We start from the raw sequence: 17,568 nt of genomic DNA, 5'->3' as shown, positions 1-17,568 counted from the left end.
GCATCCCTGTTCTTCAAGTAATGGGCTACGTAAATCTTTATGTAGCTTATTACTGCATAGCGGATGCCATTTGCATCCCAGCGGCCCGAAGTCCACCAGCGAAACCATCCCCCCAAGTCCATGGAAAAATTGTCTTCCACGAGACCGGTCCCTGGTGCCAAAAAGGTTGGGGACCGCTGAGTTAGAACATTTGTGAACGTTATGTGACATCACAGCATCTCAACCAATGGTCTGGGGGCGGACAGGATTTATTTGCAGGGCAGCAATGATCCCACCACCCAAACTGTGCACCTACAGGAGATGAATACTGCAACTGGTACACTGCACGTTTGCCTAATGGACTGTGCATGTTTATTATTTTGCTTAATTCCTTCTGCCTTTGCTAGTCATGGTGTGGGACATGTTCTACCCTGATCAGTGGAAGTCTTATTCAGGAAACCCTCTCTCGTACCAGGTATTCCCCGTATATTTTCAAGCATATTTTCATCAGAAGAGCTAAAATCTTTTTCTTTTTTTTTTAAGAAAAGGGAAAATCCTGGTCAGAAGGTGAAAGCTGCATCCAGGGTCTCTTGGTGCTTCCTCCTTCTGTTACGATGCTTAGAAAATGTCCTTCTCTCAGCAGTGAAACACAGTCACTTCTGAGGGAAAACGGCTATTTGTTCCGGGGGCCTTTTGCCGAGCCAGAGCCCCGACCGCAGCCACGATGGTGGGATGTCTGCTGCCTGTTGTGAGGCCCCTGGCTTCCTGAGGCTTCACCCCCTTGGTTGGGGGTCGGTGGTTTCTTCCCAGCCCCTCCTTGCCCTGCAGCATGAGCCTCCCAGGGTTTGCATGGCTCTTTCTTTGTTGATCCCCCTCCACTTTGTCTCAAGCTGTTATCTCCACCAGATTGGGACCTCTGTTTATTAAGCCAGCCTCTTCCTTGCCCTGCAGCATGAGCCTCTCTGGGTTTGGGGGACTCTTTCTTTAGCGATCCTGCTCCACCCTCCCCAGAAGTGTGATCGCCACTGGCCTGGGATCTCTGCTTATTGGAAACAAACCCTCCTTGCATGACAGGAGCCTTTTGGGGTTTGGGGGGCTCTTTCCTCGGGGTTCTCCAACCCTCCGGATGCGAGGCGCTGCTTTCGCTGGGTTGGGGCATCGGTGTGTTTCGAGGAGATCCCCTGCCTTGCCCCCGTCTGGAGCAAAAGGGCTGCCTCGGCGGGGTTCCTCTGCCTTGCCATGTGCCCCGCCAGCCCCGCTGAGACTGAGGTGTCCACTGACGAGTGGCCCCCCATCCTCGCATGGCTGTCTGATTGTAAAGGGGCATCCGTTGGAACAGAGGCACTGGGAAGCTGGGGTAGCAGAATGGTGGTTGATAAAGGGGCCCTCGCATGGTTGGAGCTGCGTTCCAGCCGCTGCTTTGTCTGTCGAGGGAACCTTCGCCTGGTGCTGAGCTGCCGACTTCCACGGCGCTGGCCGAGCCTCCCAGAGTGGTTTCCGCTTCTTCCCCAGCTGCCTCGGAGGTGTTGCTGCCGTCAGACTGGCACACATCTTCCTCCAGGGGTGGGGAGCAGTCCAGAGAGTCTGGGCCGTAGTTCTCCCTGATGCTGATGCTTCTCAACATTTCCTTCCAGGTCTCAAAATCGAGTGACTCTTCCAGCTCTCCAAAGCCTGGGTCCACAGACACAATGGCGCCATCCTCATCTTTCTCGGCATCCTGAACCGCTTCTTCAAAGGCTTCCCCTCCATCGCCGAGAGCTTGATCCCCTTTGCCTCCAGCCTAGTTTCCAGTAGCTTCTTCACCTTCGCCTTCTTTCTCGTCCCCTTCCTTGCCCCCCTGGCTTTCCCCACTTGCTTCATCGCCTGTTCCATCAGTGTCTTCATTTAGACAGTCCTGGAATCTGTAGAGGGGAGAAGAGAAGGTTGCTGTGCACTGTTTTCGTATGGAGAAGGTCACAGGTTCGATCCCCCAAATCTTCAGCTGAGAAGACACGGGACAGCACGACTGGGAACAGCCTCTGAGCGTCTGCCACAGGCTGACGATTGGCTTGCCCATGGGTGGGCCACAAGGCAGCTCCATTCACCTTACAGCAACCTCTTCAACCTGAGTTGAAGAGTGTTCAGCCTCTTTCAGCCTGAGGTCTGAATTCCATTTTGGAGAAGCGGGGGGGGGGATGCATTCTAATGGTAGGTGGGGCCAAAGACAAAAGGGGTGGGGCCAAAAATACCAGCACATTGGAGTAGACTGGCACTCTGACTGCCAGCAAGTAAGCGTTAGGACAGGGGAGGACAACAACAAGTGGGTGGGCTGGATGATGCCAAGGGGCAGAGCCCCACCCCAAAGCTCCTCCCCTCCTGTGACATCATCCACCCCACCTAGCTTCTTTTTTCTCCATGCAGAGAGAGGCGTGGAGAAAGGCCCTCGGCCAGGGCTTGAAGGAGCCGGATCCTGCGAGTCCCAGCCGAGCCGGGCTGCTCCTTCCTGCACTGCTCGCGTCCTGCTCGGGCTGCCAGTGGTGCAGGAAGGGACTTGGCTGGCGCTTGCAGGAGTTGGCCCCTGCAAGCCCTGGCTGAGCAGAGCCGCTCCTTCTCGATCCAGGCGCAAGCAGCAGGGGGAGGGTCTTGGCCGAGTGGTGCAGGGGAATCCCTGCTTCTCTCCAACCTCTCATCTGATCAGAGAGAAGAAAGGGATCCCCCTTTGTGCCGCTTGCCCTCTGATGGGGATTCCTCTCCCTTGGTGGGGGTGGGCTTGAGAAGGCCAGGGGAACAGGCCCATGGAAGGTGCTGAACCCTCCGTGGGCCAGATTGGGCCCCAGGGTGGGCTAGTTTAGGATCACAGGCCGCAGGTGACCCTCCCCTGCCCTAGAAGAGGCACAGCAACCTGTCAGAATGGGAAAAGAATGCACAAAAGCCAGGAAGCCAGGTGGTTGGGGATGAAAGTGTGGGGCCAGAGGGCAGGATTGGTAACCCCACAAGGGCCAGATTTGGCCCGTAGGCCTGAGGTTCTGCACCCCAGCCTTATGGGATTTCAGAAGACAGAGAGGTGGAGAATACAGACCATGAGGTATGAATGGGACGTTACCCAACTATTGCCTGGCCATCCTGCCATGCCCACTCCGTGCAAAGACACAGGGCAGCCACCCCCAACCCGGTGCCCTCCAGAGGTGTTGGACTGCAACCCCCATCATCCCCAGCCACACAGGGGCACTGGCTTTCTGTGAATGCTGGGAGTTGTAGCACAACACATCTGGAGGGCACTGGGTTGGGGAAGTCTGGCCTAGGTTCAGCCTAAGTTGGCAATCTATTGTAATTCTTTTGTGGGGGACACCTTAATCAAAAAGGGGGTTCACCAGTATGGAAAGTGTCTCTCCCCCGCCCCAACACACACACATACTCTCCAAGGTCTGTCACAACAATGCAGAGTCCAATGCACATACTCACCATCCCATCAGTTCTTTGATTCCCTGGAGGGAAGAGAAACAGAGGAGGTTAATTCCTGGAGCTGCCTGCCAAAGCAGCTTCCTGCAGCAACGCCGGCCAGCCCACCAAACGCTCCTTTCAGAACATCCAAGAGCCCGACACACATCGGTCAACCAAACGGTAGGAAAGATCGGGGCAAGTGTGCCCATTGGCAGGGGGCTGCCACCCGGTCAGAGAACAAGCTAACTGTAAAGAGTTTCACAGTGCAACCCTCTGCAAATGTATGCAGAAACAAGCCCTATCCTGTTCAACAGGGCTTACTTTCAAGGAGGTGTGTGTAGGATTGCAGTCTCAATCAAATTCAATCCGCATACATTTGCATTTGAATACAAAAATCACAGTTGGACTGTAGCAAGGAGAGAGCTAGCCTTGCTGGTGCTCAGCACCATATTTTTTAAAGAGGGGCGAGCAGAAGGTACATCTCCAGATGTTCTGGATTTGCGCTCCCAGACGCCCTGCCAGCATGGCCAGTGGTCAGCAGTGCTGGGAGTGGAAGTCCAAAACATCTGGAGGTCTGTGTCCTGCCCACCTCTGTTTAAAGGCCTAGATGAGAGCTTGTGAGCTGGAGCACTCAGCCCCTATGCTAGAAAAATTTAACTTGGAGAATTACACAGGCCTGGAAGCAAAGGCGTCGTGTCACTCATCACTAGAAATGTCCACTTTGCCCACGTCACCTGTCCATTGTATACAGAAATCACTGTATACACACTTGAGTGTGTACACTTGTGCGTGCAAAGGGAAATTGTGTTCCCTTTGTAATTGCAAGCAGTGGAAAAACACAATTATTCTCCAAAGCAGAGGCACTTCCTAAAATGAAGTCAGCTGGAAGAGAAGCTAGAAACGCATAACTGCACGTTTATCACCAGAAGATTTTCACAGAAAAAGGATGGGGAAAGCCCCGAGACGCACCATCAGAAAAGCAAATTCGTTGGATTCCTCCAGCGTGGCTTGGATGGTGGAAATGGTTTTGGTGTGAGACAACTCCTACGCTTTCAAATACTCCAGCCTCTCTTCCATTTCGGCCAGGTTGTCTTCCTTCAACTGTTTCACCGTTTCCAGCATGCTTTGCTCTCTCTCGTTCAGGATTTCACGGAGTTCCTCAAACGCAATGAAGATGCAGCCGCACAGATTTTGGCTCAAGCCCTGCAGAGAAATCAGAGAGAGTTGAAATGTATGCTTATTGTTGGCCACTCTTCTCCTACTCATGAGGAACAGGTGGTCGAAGTCAGTTATAACAAGTTGCCAATTTGCAGGCTATGACTCCGTCCTTGTTGGGAAGGCTTGCGGTGGCACACAAAATGGTGGAAAAATATGCTCATGGTGAATTGTTCTTCATTCCACACCATCAATATAGAGCCACTAGGACAGGGGGAGGCAAGCTGGTTCTCTCCAGATGTTTTGGACTACAGCTCCCATAACAGCTGACCACTGGCCAAGCTGGCTAGGGCTGATGGTCGTTGTAATCCAAAACATCTGGAGGGAACCAGGTTGCCTACTCTTGCATGTATGGTGTAGCGTAGTGGTCAAAATGTCAGACTAGAATCAGGAAGACCCAGGTTCAAATCCCCACTCAGCTATTATACTCGCTGAGTGAGCCACTCACATCTTTTAGCTTTGTTGTTTTACACTTTGGCTTGGGTTCAGATGTAGTAATTCATAGACTAGACCGACTGAAATCACTGGGGCTTACTTTGTTCATGACTAACTTTGGTCCCGTTTCAATGGGTCAGCTCTAAGCATGATTAAGTCTGGATCTAACTCTTCGTTTTTATTTTTTGTCTTATTGTATTGCCCCTTCTTTCTGTCTTTTTTTACTGTAAGCTACTTCGATTGAGTTGGATCTAGGTTTATTCTGGATCAACTGCGCTGGCAGAAGTAGACTTTCCTGCCCCCCCTTTCCCAGGGCAGCCCCTCCAGCCCCCTGAAAATGCTACACAGAGAGTTAGGAGACCCTGCTGAATGGAGCGGTGTGGGTGGGAGGGAGGGGGAATCCCCCACAATCAGGCAGAGGGGCCTTCTGCAAGCAGAGCCCTTCCTCTCGCGAAAGGTCCTCTTGCAGAAAGCAGATCCTGTTTTTACAGAAAAGCAGGCTATAAATATTTAACTAACTAACTACAAATGTTAATCAAGTCTTCAGTGGATCAAAACGCAGAACAACAACGTGCTTCTTCCCAATCAGTGCAACTCTGGTGCTGTGTGGAAAGATGAGATTGTGCCATTTCCTGTTCTTCTTGTGTCATTTCCTGTTCTAGACCCAGCAGCACCCTGTGGACACCATAAACTTCTAAAAATCTAGACTGACAATTCCATTGTCTGTCTAGACAAGGTGCCATATTTTCTTGGTGCGGATGTATGGAGTGGAGGCCTGGACTCTTGCAGAAGCTGCCTGTAAATGCCTGGAAGCATTCAAGCTATGGTACTACCGTCACAAGCTTAGAATAGCTTGGGCACATTATGTAACAAATGACACCATAATGCAGAGCATGGGAAAGACCAACAACAGTCTTCAAATCCATGTACGAAGAAAGCCAGACTATAAAGCACATGGTCTTCAATGTCTATATACTAATGCCCAGTGTATGGGAAACAGAACAAACTTGAACTCTTAATACAAGAGGGAAATTATGACTTGATAGGTGTAACTGAGACTTGGTGGGATGACTCTCATGACTGGAATACAGCAGTTGAAGGATATAACTTGTTCAAAAAGAACAGGAGGAAAAGAAAGGGAGGTGGGGTTGCAGTATATGTGAAAAATACATATATCTGCACAGAAATATAGGAGGATGAGCTTGGTAGCCCCATCGAGAGCATCTGGGTTAAAATAAATGGAGCTAAGAATAAAAGGAACATGGTGGTCGGAGTCAACTACCGGCCACCCAATCAAGAAGAAGACTTGATTTATTTAGGAACTGGCAGAAGAGCTCTCAGAACCACTGTCTATTCTCTTTGAGCAATCATGGAGGACAGGTGAAGTGCCAGATGACTGGAGGAGGGCTAATGTTGTCCCTATCTTCAGAAAGGGCAAAAAGGAGGAACCAGGGAACTACAGACCAGTCAGTCTGACATCAATCCCTGGGAAAATTCTGGAGCAGATGATAAAGCAATCCATCTGGAAGCACTTTGAAAACAATGCAGTGATTACTCGACGCCAACGTGGATTTGTCAAAAACAAGTCCTGCCAGACGAATCTGATCTCATTTTTTGATCAAGTCACCTCCCTTGTGGACCATGGCAATGCTGTAGACATCATATACCTCGACTTCAGCAAAGCTTTTGACAAACTGCCCCATGATGTCCTGATAAGCAAACTAGCTCAAAGTGGGCAAGATGAAACAACTATCAAGTAGACCCACAGTTGGCAACAGAATCGGACTCAAAGAGTGCTTATCAAATAGATCTTCTCAAACTGGGAAGAGGTAACAAGTGGTGTACCGCAGGGCTCAGTCCTGGGCCTGGTGCTCTTCAACATTTTTGTTAATGATTTGGATGAGGAGGTGCAGGGAATACTTATCAAATTTGCAGATGACACAAAATTGGGTGGGATAGCCAATTTTCCAGCCACCCTGGAAGACAGAAACAACATTCAAAGTGATCTTGATAGGCTGGAGCACTGGACTAAAAACAACAGAATGAAATTTAATAGGAATAAATGCCAAGTTCTGCACCTAGGAAAAAGAAACCAAATGCACAGTTACAAGATGGGGGATACATGGCTCAACAATACCACATGTGAGAAGGATCTTGGAATTGTTGTAGATCACAAGCTGAATATAAGCCAACAATGTGATATGGCTGCAAAAAAGGCAAAGGCTATTTTGGGCATTAACAGAAGTAGAGCTTCCAAATCCCGGGAAGTACTAGTTCCCCTCTATTCAGCACTGGTTAGGCTTCATCTTTATTTTATTTTATTTATTTAATTTAATTTCTATACTGCCCAATAGCCAAAACTCTCCGGGCGGTTCACAAAAGTCAAAACCAAAAAGCACAGGATAAAACAATATACAATATGAAAGCATTGAAACACAATATAACAACCAGAATAAAACCTAGCAGCAATGCAGAAATTTAAAATACAAATTTAAAACCAAAACTAAAAGACTAGGAAGCTAAAATGGTAAAATACTGGAAGAAAAAAAAGGTGTTCACCTGGTGCTGGAAGGAGTACAATGTGTGTGCCAGGTGAACCTCTCTAGGGAGCTCATTCCACAGCTGGGGGACCACAGCAGAAAAGGCCCCCTTCCTGCTAGCCACCTGCCTCACTTTCTTTGGCAGGGGCTCACGGAGAAGGACCGCTGAGGATGATTTTAGGGTCCAGGCAGGCATATATGGGAGGAGGCGATCCTTCAGCTCACCTGGCCCCAAGCCATTAAGGGCTTTGAATGTTAACACCAGCACTTTGAATCGGGCCCGGAAATGGACTGGCAGCCAGTGCAGCTGGAAAAGTACTGGCGTAATGGGATCTTGTTGGCCAGTTCCTGTTAATAATCTTGCTGCCCTATTTTGGACCAGCTGAAGTTTCTGGACCATTTCCAAAGTCAGCCCCATGTATAATGCATTCCAGTAATCCAGAGGAGAAGTTATCAGAGCATGGATAACTGTAGCTAGGCTATCTCTGTCCAAATAAGGGCGTAGGTGGTATACCAGCCTAAGCTGATAAAAAGTGCTCCATGCCACTGAGTTCACCTGTGCCTCAAGTGACAGTTCTGGATCCAGGAGCACCCCAAACTACAAACGTGATCCTTTAGGGGGAGTGCAACCCCCTCCAGAACAGGTTGAACACCACTTAGCCAGGCAGACGAACCACCCACTAACAGTACCTCTATCTTGTCTGGATTGAGTTTCAGTTTATTGGCCCTCATCCAGTCCATTACTGTGCCCAGGCCCTGATTCAGAACAGTCACTGCCTCACCTGGTTTTGATGTAAAAGAGAGGTAGAGCTGGGTGTCATTCACATATTGATGGCACCTCAGCCCACACCTCCGGATAACCTCCCCCAGCGGTTTCATGTAGACGTTGAATAGCATAGGGGATAAAATAGAGCCCTGTGGAACCCCAAGGCACAATTGCCATGGCACAGAGCAATAATCCCCCAGCACCACCTTCTGGAGTCGGCTGTCCAAGTAGGAGGGGAACCAGTGCAGTGAGTCCAACTCTCAGCCCAGACAACCTGTCCAGAAGGATACCATGGACAATGGTATCGAAAACCACTGAGAGGTCCAGGAGAATCAACAGGGTCACACTCCCCTTGTCCCTCTCCCAGCAAAGGCAGTTTCCCTTCCAAAACCAGGCCTGAAGCCCAACTGAAATGGATCTAGATAATCTGTTCCATTCAAGAGTTCCTGGAGCTGTCCTGCAACCACCCGCTCAAGCACCTTGCCCAGGAAGGGGATGTTGGCCACTGTTAATGTCATCCAGGTCAGGCTTTTTCAGGAGTGGCCTGATTACCGCCTCTTTTAAAGAGTACTTTAAAACAGTTCATCCTGAGTACTGTGTTCAGTTCTGGGCACCACACTTTAAGAAGGATGCAGACAAGCTGGAAAAAGTTCAGACGAGGGCAACAAAGATGATCAGGGGACTGGAAACAAAGCCCTATGAAGAGAGACTGAAAGAACTGGGCATGTTTAGCCTGGAGAAGAGAAGACTGGCAGGACACGGGATAATGGGATCAAGTTACAGGAAGCCAGATTCCAGCTGAACATCAGGAAAAACTTCCTGTTACAGCAATACGACAATGGAACCAATTCGCTAGGGTAGTGGGCTCTCCCACACTGGAGGCATTCAAGATGAAGCTGGACAGCCATCTGTCAGGCTTTGACTTGGATTCCTGCACTGAGCAGGGGGTTGGACTCGATGGTCTTATAGGCCCCTCGCAACCCTACTATTCTATGATTCTATGAAGCAGGTTGCAATGGTGGAGAAGCAACCCCAGAGGGCTTTTGCCAGCGGACTCCCGCTGGGGTGTGGGCCCTGGGCAGGTGCCTGTCTATGCCGACCCTTGACACCGGCCCTGGGCAGCATGTCAGTTTATGTTTTGGTGTCTATGATGATAAGCCAGCAGCTGGGAGGGTGGAGCTGGAGGACTTGCAGAGACTTGACTGCACCCAGGTGTGGGCCAGAGGCTGGAAGCTAGGCCAAGCCAGTGTAGTTAGTACACCTGATTTCTGGGGCGAGGCTATTAAACGTTAGTTAAGCTCAGTCTTCTGGGAAACACCCTGTGGCAGATGACACGTGTGTACAGAACAAACAGGCAAACAGACTTGAGCTGATAAGCAGATGCCACCATGTCCGTGACAGGGATGGGCCTGACCCAGGATGTGTATCTAGAACTCCCAGCCAATCGGAAGGCTGAATTGGGAACCAATCAGGGGCTGAGAAATCAATGCAAGAACAGAGAAATATCAGCAGTTCCCCGGGTCCTCGCACATCGCGAAAGACCTCTCACTGTGATCTCACTTGATAAAGAGTCTCATTGTATTAAAAAGGCCTCGGCTTGCTTCCAGCCTCTAAGTGCATCTCTTCAAGGCACCTCCTCCTCTGATTTCCTTTCTCAGGCTCACCCAAGCCCTACCACTGGATTCCAGTTTCCCCTTCTACATTTACCTCCAGTTCTTCCATCGCCTCCAGCTGGCGAGAGTAACTATTTGTAGCCCTTTTCACGCCATCCTCCAGGGAATCCTGAGATGCCTTCAGTTTTTCCTGCGCAGCAAATAAATACGTAAATAAAAATATTTTGATTTTTACAAAATAAAAAATAAAATGAAAATGAGGGGACACATAAGTATCTAGAGGGAAAAAGAAATCCACATTGGAAAAGGATAAGGGGCTCCTTCCTGCTCCTACAAGTCATTTTGCTGCCAGAGTAAAGGATATGATAACCAGCAAGGCTGGCTGAGGCACGCTTGGAGTTTTAGGACTTTTTTCTGTCTAAACATGCATAGGATTGCGCCCTAAAGCCCTTACTGCTGGTAAGCTACGTCTTAGGAGAGGCAACGTGCAGAATGGGAAAAGAGCCTGCACAAAAGCTGGGAAACTACCAAATGATTGGTGGCTGTGGGAAAGGGGACCAGAGGAAGGAGGGGTGGCCATCTGAGGAACCCCACAAGGCCAGACTGGAACCCAAGGAAGTCCAGATGTAGGGATGTCAGAAAAATCTGTAATGGAATCAAATAAGTTTGGATTTCAGAGAATCCAAACCACAGATTCCACAGTGGACTGGTTTTTCCTGAGTTGTGTGGATCCTGCAGAACGTGGTTGTTTTTTTTAACTTTCCAGAATTTTATGCAAATTTAGTCATAGAAAATTACGTAAAATTAAAAAAACACTGGACAAAAATGCATAGTTCCCCCATAAGCTAAAGCATGAAAATGTGCATGGGGGATTTGCACATTTTTTGCAAATCCAAATTTGTACAAATTCGATTTGCCCAAATTCAGGGAATTGGAAAACTTTCAATCCCATCAATGAGTGGACAACAGTATGAAAGGCACCTGACAATCTGCGAAACGCAGACAGAACAAATTCTACAAAATCTGTACATCTTTAGCTGGATTTGGCCCCCGAGTCTGAGGTTCTACACCCCTGGTGTATAGATTTTGAAAGTGTGCAATTAGGTATGTTTGCATGAAAATGTGAAACAAACAAATGTCCCCCCCATCCCTTCTTGCAACTTCCAGTCCTGTAATCCACTAGCCTGCAAAAGCACAAGCATCCACTGACTCCCACCTGATAATCTTTCACGGCATTCTTGAAAGGCAAAAAGTTATGACCCTGATGCTGAGGAAGGTCCCGGCAGATCACACAGATAGGGGCCTCGTCCTGGCTGCAGAAGAGTTTGAGTGGCTCCTCGTGTTCCTCACAAAAGTACCGGTTCCCAGCCCCGCCAGAGGGGGGCCCCTCCTCCAGCTTCAGGAGCCGGGCTTTCTCGGACAGGTTGGCCAGGACCCGGTTGCATGCAGCATCCTGGAGGTGAAAGGGGGTGCGGCACTCGGGGCACGTCCCTTGATGCTGCCCCTTGCGGACCACGCAGCTCTCCAAGCAAGAGAGGCAGAAGTTGTGGCCGCAGCCCAGCATGCGGGGGTCCTGGAAGACAGAGAGGCAAACGGGGCATAGCAGGTCCTCAGCAATGCTGGACACCTCCCGGACAGAGGCCATGGCAGCTGCTCCAGTGTCCACTCGCTAGTCGAATGGAGTATCGGCTTCCTGAGGGGAGAACAAGCAGAGTCAATGAAGAAAAGATCACAGAATGCACCTAAAAGGTAGGTAGGCGAGACCTGCAACAAAATGTTGCAGTGCAGTGCTCCAGTCAGGCAACCATGTCCTCCTCCATAGTGATCCATTCCGTTTCTCCTCTCTCACAGTCTTCTATTCCCCCACCCCGAACAGTCAGCCAGCAAGCACTGTGCTCCCACTGAGCATACCAAGTCCTCCCTCGGCTGCTTTGAGAGTTTACTGCCCCCCCCCTTTGGTTTTTTCCTAAATAATTTTTGTACTTTTGCAAAACCTGGGGTTCCCCCAATCGCCTGCTGATATTTCCTTCTTGTGTGTGGGTGGAGGTGTTTCTGGCTACATGAGCAACAGCACTTGTGCCTGAACATCAGAAACAGAGGGAAGGACAGGCAATGGGGGCGAGAAGAACTCACAGAAAGAAGGCTTCTACCACCACAACTTCAGGGTGGGATATGTGGGAGAAGGAGAGACTGTCTAAAGGGAGGGCAACAATGGTGACAATGCACAGGGCGGGGTGGTGGAAGGAGGGCAAACGGGCTAAGGATCAAGAGAGGAAAAGGTTGTGGTGGGTGGGTGGGTGCCTTCTGCGAGAGGAAGTGGCTATTTCAGAGGGAGCAGAGACAGTGAACGGGGTGAGTTCTGGAAAGGGGGTATGCGTGCCATTATTTGTTTATTTATTTATTACATTTGTAGACCACCCAACTGGTTGATGCCCTCAGGACTGTTTTTAACAACAACAACAACAATTTTTTAAAAAACAGTAAAACAACGACCAAAACAATAAATACAACAATGGAAATATTAAAATATTAATAATATTATGCCAGAAACAATCACCACAATAAAAATAACACTGGCAACAAATCACCAGAAAGCCGCAGGAAAAGGCAGGAGGGTGAAGAGACTGGAAGCAGGAAGTCGGACTGGGCAGAGATTTTCATCTGGCAGATTCACCTCACGGGGTGCAGTGGTTTGGAGCCAAATGGCTACAGAAATAGGCAACATCCAGCTGCCATTGCTGGCTGATTGCGTGCTAACAGAACCAGAGCTGGCGTCAAGGGTTGGGCACCTGCCGAAAGACCCACATCTGAGCAGGGGCCTCCTGGATTTCCTCCTCTTCCCCACTGCAACCTCCTTGGTCACCTGCCTCTCGCTCTGGTCCCGGCAACAGTGGAGGTGAGAAGGAAGAACAGCAGATGCCCCTGCCTGCTTGCTGCCTGTCAACAAAACAACTGGGCTGGGCTTACTGGTGATAATAACTATAAATAGAACAGAATCTAATGATTTTTTAATCTATCTAGTTAAAAAGTTAACTACTCTATAGTTAATACAATGTTGTTGTGTTGTAAAGGCGTAACCATGGTACGGTTCAGCCTTTATAACACAACAACACTGTATTCTCCCTCACTGGTTTGATTATGTCTCTTTACAGCACAGTAACAATGTATTCTTTCTTATTGTTTTTATGTATATACATTTTAACTACATAGATTTAAAAAATATTATTAGATTCTGTTCTCTTTACATTTATTTATTATCACCAGTAAGCCCAGCCTAACTGTGTTCTTGCTATGTTAATAAGGGTTGGGAGGTATCTCCTATTTGGTTTGGTTTTCTCTGCCTGTCGAGCAAGCAAACACTATCAATGATGAGAAAGAGGAGAGGAGGAATAGCAGCAGGTGACAATGGCGGCGAGAAGGCAGAAGCGCTGAGGGAGGGGACCCATGGAGGGTGTCTTGCCCAAGGGCCCTCCAGAACCTGGAGACAGCACTGACTGGAGCTGAGGTGACCCCATATCCTAGTCCAGGCTGGCCCCAGGAGAAGCTGGGAAAGGGTGGCCAAAGGAAAGGGGTTTACACCAAAAAGCAGCCACGAAGGCAAGAGTCGCGCCTAGAGATGCCGGTGATTGAAAGTGCAACGTACATTTTAGACACATGTACCACCTTCTCCCCAGGACTGATCTCAGGTAAAACTTATCTTTCCCATTTACAGCAGAAGTCGTATTTGCACACAGTACTGGCCGGCCCTTGTATCACTCAGAAAGTTGCTTTCCCCCCTCCTTTTTCAGAGCAGAGCTGTGCACTGCAAAGATTGGCTCGCCCTCACAAAACCACCTCCTCCTCAGAGCAGATTTTAGGCCTGTTCAGGTGCTCTAAAAGTGTCTATGCTAAACCATGAAGAGGGGGAGCGCACTAGCCTGTCCCCTTGTCATTTCTGTCTCCCTCTACATGTGGAGGGTGACTTTCTGAAAGGGAGGCGCTCCTCATCCGTGGAGGTTCTCCATGCAATTCTGAATGCTGATTTTCAGAATCTTCAATGTTCAAAAGGGCGACAGGAATGACAACTGAGGAGGGCAGGCTGAGTGGACTCTCCCTCCTCACACATGTAGCATACACAGTTTTAGAATGCCTGAATGGGGCTTTTGATTTATTTAGGGCACAATCCTATGCATGTTTAGACAGAAAAAAAAAGGCCTACAATTCCCAGCATCCCCCAGCCAGCCATGCTGGCTCAGACATGCTGGGAGTTGTAGGCCTTTTTTTCTGTCTAAACATGCATAGGATTGCGCTTTATTTACTTATGTCCTTACATCATTTATATCACTCACCTACAACATAAATTTATGTTCCCAGGACGGCTAACAAAGTAGTGAGAAGCAAAAGTACAATTTAAACATAATGCTAAGCGTAAAAAAGAAAAACCCTTTCAGAAAAGGATAACAAACCACTGAACAAATGTGTGAGCAGGTAGCCATGACAGTGCTTGACAGTGAAAACAACAAAGCAGACACCCTTCCTGAAATGTGGGGTGGGGGAGAAGCCAGGAGCAGCAACTCACATACAATTCAGAGCTGGGGGGGTGTCCTTTGAGGAGTGAGATGGGGGGGGGTTTAACAGAGCTTTAAGTGCCATTTTTGGTAGAAAGGGGGGTATCAAATCAATCAATAAAATAAATAAATAAGCTTGCCTCTCATCTAAAGAGCCAGAATGGTGTCATGGTCAGTGCTGGATTAGGGCAGCTTTTGCCAACCTGGTGCCCTCCAGATGTTTTGGACTACAACCCCAACCAGCATGGCGAATGGGCATAGAGGGCACCAGGCTGTGAAAGGCTGGACTAGGGACTGTAGAGACCCCAATGCAAAACCCCACTCAGACATGAAGCTCACTGGGTCAGGTGACCCTGGGCCAACCACACTTGTTATGTCTGGGTGTTCCACTGATACTCCTGGACACAGCATTGTAGTAACCACTTCTTTATTAGGCAGACATGTTGCTTGCTTTATCTGGGATTGATATACACAGAGACAGCAGAAACCACCTAGGCAGCAGAAACTCTCTAGATATTTACTTGAAGGACATCCTTCCCCAATACGGACCATCCTGGTACTTAAGATCAGCCAGAGAGACTTTACATGTGCTGCCCTTGAGAAATATGGCCAGTGGGGCTACCACACATGGCAGGGCCTTTTCAGTGCTGGCACCCCAGCTGTGGAACTCGCTTCTGACAGAGATTCGGCTGCCCCCATGTTATTGTCATTTAGGCACTAGTTAAAGACATAATTGTTTGTGCAGAGTCTTGAGGTATACACAAGTCCTCTGTCTGTTTTTGATTGGTTGGTTTGTTGGTTGTGTTGATGGTTTTATTTTATTATATTGTATGGTTTATTGTATTTTATTATATATTTGTGATTTTAGAGTCATGATTTTAATATTGTTTATGCGATGTAGAGATAAAGAGTGTGGCTTCCCTGCTTAGCACAGAAGAAAGCCTCCTCCCCACCTACCCCAGTGACCCCAATCAAGATCCTTGCTGCACTGCTGCTAAGCGGTCCTTTTCCTGCAGCCCAGCTGATTAGTGGCTGGGTGGGGGTCTCACAAACCACAACCGAACCTTCTATACCGGTACCACTATATAAGAGACAACAATTAGATCATTAAAAAAAATAAGTAAATCAGGTACTCTATGACGCACTCAAGTTCGCAATGTGCTATTGGAACATTAACACAAGATGCAAGGTGGAAAAGAGCTATTTCAAGTCCACAGAGCTTTATCATGTGATTGCCCAATACAAGAAGTTTCATTTTGGGATTAGCATGTGACTCTTGTAAAAAGCCCAACAGACAACTGTTTATTCATGGATTATGAGAAGAAAGCAAAGAATGCTGGATTCAAAAGAAAACTATAATACCAGGGGATTATTGGGTAGCTAAGTCAGACTTCTTAAAGACCTATGAAGAAAGCAGGGATTGCCCAGTGTTTTTTTTCTTGAACTCATAGGTAGCACGGGAGGGGGACATGTATTCTCCTCACACATGAAGCTCCCCCTCCTCAATACATTTTTCTTTCAATAATCCAGCATGTGGGACAAAGCTTTCCTCACGTGCACTTTGTCCCTTCTGTACAACCCTTTCCCATTTTTCCCCCCTGGCCCTGCCACTGATTTAACTGTGAAGACTTCTTTAGCTTTAACATTTCCCTGGCAGGCAGAACTTCAGCAGGTGCAACTTCCCCTCATCCCTTCATCTCAATGCTAGGAAAAGCTGCATCTGCTGAATTTCTGCCTGCCATGCAGAAGGGAGCTTTGCAGGGCAGGGGAAGTAGCAACAGCGACAGGAAATCTTTGGTGGTCGAGATGAAATAATTGTGTGTGCGGTCTCCCGTTTCTTTCCCACTGCACACCATTTTGCCAGTGATTGTCCCCTCCACAACCCACTCAAGGGCACAATCCTATACATGTCTAGACAGAAAGAGTCCCACAACTCCCAGCATTCCCCAGCCAGCCTGGCTGGCTGGGGAATGCTGGGAGTTGTGGGACTTTTTTCCGTCTAAACATGACTAGGGCTGTGCCTTAAGCCAAATTTCTGAGCCGTCTGTCTCCCAAGGGATTGGGCGCTTGAAATTTAGCATTAAGCCAAAGGGTTAAATTTTTGGCAGACAATCCAGTGCTAGTTCTGCTTAGAGTAGACCCATTTAAATGTATGGGGCTTAAGTTAGACTAACACTGGATACAACCTGAGAAGTAACATACCTCGGCATACCTGGACTGACTGCAATTTAGATCGACTGTGAGCTCCGCCGGGCAGGGACCAGTCTCTTGCTCGTCACGCTCCTCCGCAAAGTGTCTTATAGCAGAGACGGGCAGACCCTTCCTTGGTCTATGGCTGACTGGGGGACGAGGAGCCCGTGGCGGTCTCGGCCTTGTTGGGGCAGCGGCCGGAGGGAGACGCGCCCTTCCCCGCTAGGCCAAAGAGGACCGCGGCAGCTTTCGATTCCTGCGGCTCCAAAAATTTCCGCTTCTGCTGCTGTTGCGCAGCTGCCAACCCTGAGCCGCGCGCAGCCTGGATTTGCCAGGGGTGGCGGCGCAGGGAGGCCCCGGCTTGATCAACCAAGTGATCCGTGGGCGGAGTGAACGGAAGTTGCGAGTCGGGGCGAACCGGGCGTCGGAATGGAGCCTCGGCCGCCGGCTCTGCTAATCCGTCCGTCTGCCTTTATCCGGCTCCTCCCTCTGTTTGTGGAAGACCCAGAATGAAGATTGCAAGCTCACCTCCCATCTCAGCCGACTGGGGGGAAAGTTTCGATCTGGGTGGAGGCAGCAGGGGCTGAGCGCTTGGCAGGCGACGGAGGAGCAGGCTGGGCAGCTGGGCTCCCCCCGCTTCCCCCAGTGTGTATATATATCGTCTCAGATTTCTTCTGTAATTAGGATGGAGGAAGGCAATTTTGCAACCACCCCAGAGATAAACCACTACATATGTACAGTATTTGTATCACTTTCGCATTTTAGTTCAAGGACAATATTAGGGGGCTATATTGGCTGGCTGGGGAATGCTGGGAGTTGTAGGACTTTTTGAGTTGTAGGAGGGCTGGGAGTTGTAGGACCTT

General features: G+C 49.0%; 1 pseudogene across 1 annotated transcript; it reads right to left on the bottom strand.

Moving 5' to 3' along the window:
* Nucleotides 1-230: 230 nt before the first annotated feature.
* LOC146355343 (uncharacterized) lies at nucleotides 231-17,366 on the bottom strand (annotated as a pseudogene). The gene is made up of 6 exons (XR_014787159.1): nucleotides 16,718-17,366; nucleotides 11,185-15,596; nucleotides 10,063-10,158; nucleotides 4,369-4,602; nucleotides 3,421-3,443; nucleotides 231-1,880 (listed from the first exon to the last, which is right to left on the bottom strand). The product of XR_014787159.1 is annotated as an uncharacterized LOC146355343 (transcript).
* Nucleotides 17,367-17,568: the final 202 nt, after the last annotated feature.

This window comes from Heloderma suspectum, chromosome 2 (genome assembly GCF_057233095.1).
Source record: "Heloderma suspectum isolate Gila_16-S chromosome 2, 16-S_ref, whole genome shotgun sequence".
NCBI classification, from domain to species: Eukaryota; Metazoa; Chordata; class Lepidosauria; order Squamata; family Helodermatidae; genus Heloderma; species Heloderma suspectum.
Note: the sequence above shows the minus strand (reverse complement) of the source record. Positions and strands in the feature narration are given on the sequence as shown.